Source organism: Centrocercus urophasianus, unplaced genomic scaffold (genome assembly GCF_019232065.1).
Source record: "Centrocercus urophasianus isolate 14NV4802_14NV808 unplaced genomic scaffold, USGS_Curo_1.0 seq_28, whole genome shotgun sequence".
Classification (NCBI taxonomy): domain Eukaryota; kingdom Metazoa; phylum Chordata; class Aves; order Galliformes; family Phasianidae; genus Centrocercus; species Centrocercus urophasianus.
The window spans coordinates 13516100-13518193 of NW_024884844.1; positions in this window are offsets into that span (position 1 = coordinate 13516100).

The window sequence follows — 2094 nt, forward strand, 5'->3', positions numbered from 1 at the left end:
CATCCCGCCCGGCCGCCCCGCCGCCGCCGCCGCCGCATGCAGCGGGCCGGGCCCCGCCGAGCCGAGCCGAGCCCCGCCGAGCCCCGCCAAGCCGCGCCGATGCCCGCTCCGCCCGCCCCGCCCGGCCCCGCCCGGGGGGGTGGCACCGGGACTCGGGGTGGGGGGAGAACGGGTTTCTGTGTCGGGGTTTGAGGGCTGCGTGTGCGGGAGAGGGATGCGGAGGAGGGCTTGTGGAGACGGGGCGGAGGGTTTCGGGGATGGGGCTTAAAGGAGAGAGTTCTGAGGGTGGGCTTCTAAGGGGTGGGGTTTGGGAGGGACGGGCTGGCACAGGTCGGACTTGCAGGAGCGGCGTTTTGCGGGTTATTTTGCTTTAGGAAGGAAGTTTTGGGATTGCATGGGCAGACGGTGATGGGACGGACGGGCGGGAATGGCTTTAAACTAAAAGAGAGGAGATTGAGGTCAGATGTTAGGGGGGAATTGTTTATTCAGAGTGCAGTGAGGCCGTGGCACTGCCCAGAGCTGTGGTGCCCCATCCCTGAAGGTGCCCCAGGCTGTGGATGGGCCCTGGGCAGCCTGAGCGGGGGGCAGCCAGTCCACGGCAAGGCTGGGGCTGAAGGCTGCAAGGTCCCTTCCAACCCAACCGTTCTGTGGTTCTGTGATGTTTAAGTTCTCTTCCAAGCCAAGCCATTCTATGATTCTGTGATATGGTTGTGTGCTGGGACAGCTGGGACCAGCATGGTAGGACCAGGAGCAATGTTTGGGATATGGGGTGATAGGGGACAGCTGCTCCTCTCCTCAGGCTGAGTCAGGGCTGGGGCTATTTCTAAGCAGGGATGTGGATGTGGGCAGTGCCCACGGCTGGCTGAACATGGAACATTACACTACAGGAATGAACTAACAGGGAGCTGAGGGCCAGGCCAGGGAAATGGTGTTTCCTGAGCCCCTTGAGGTAAATTCGTCTTAAGCTTGGAGGGCTTAAGCTATAGTTGCTCACACAGTCACCCAGGGCTGGGGGTGCCGGTGCTGTGGGTCCCCCCCCCCCGAGGCACCTGAGGGCCCTGCTGGCTGAGGCTTGCAGCCTTATCAGATGGGACATGAGGAGAACATTCTGTTTTTATTGCTGGAGGAAGAAGATAGTATTAATTCTAATTAGCAGCGGGAGTGCTGGCAGTTGTTTTAGCCGGAGGAAAATGCTGGAAGAGAAGTTCAGCTCCGCACAACTCCTTTGTGCACAACTCCTTTGTGCAGAGTGCAGCTCCCTCCTTCATTTGGAAATGTTTTTTTCCCCGAGGCAGCAGCAGTATCAGAACTGTGGTAGAGACGAGGCTGCCACAGCCAAACAGGGCAGATGTGAAAAAACGTGCAAATTGTGCCAGGAAACTGCAGAGGACATCTCTGGCTGTGTGTGTGGTGTTTCTTAACACTGAGATGCCATCTACTTTGGTGTTCTGTGGTGAGGAACCACCATACAAAGATATAAAGAAAAGTTCTTGCTCTGGACAGGCACGACTGTGTGCTTGCCAAACCCCCCCACTGCGATCTAACAGTAGGGTTAAGGCAAGGTGTGCAATTTAGCCTCTCACCATTCCCATCATTGCCTTTGTTCTCATCCTTCTGATTTGCAAGCCAGACTTGGAGGTGACCCCAAATAGGGGCACCCAGAGCTCACCTGCAGGGCAGCCCCCAGCCTGGGAGTTTGGGATGGGATGGGGGTGGGGAGAGGAATTATAGGATGGGGATGGGAATGGAGGTGGGAATGGGGGTGGGAGTGTGCATGGGGATGGGATGGGATGGTTTAGAGAGGGAAATGGAGATGGAATGGGTGTGGGGTGGGTGTGAAGATGGGGATGAGGATGGAGATGGGGGTGGGGATGGGGAGGGGAATGTGATGAGGACAGGATAGGATGGGGATGGGAATGGGGATGAAATGAGGTTGGAAATTGGATAGAAATGGGGATGAGATGAGGATGGGATGGGGATGGAAATAAGAGGAATGAGAATAGGATGAGGAAAGAATTGGGAGTGAGGGACTGAAACAGTATGTGAGTGGGATGGGATGGGATGGGATGGGATGGGATGGGATGGGATGGGATG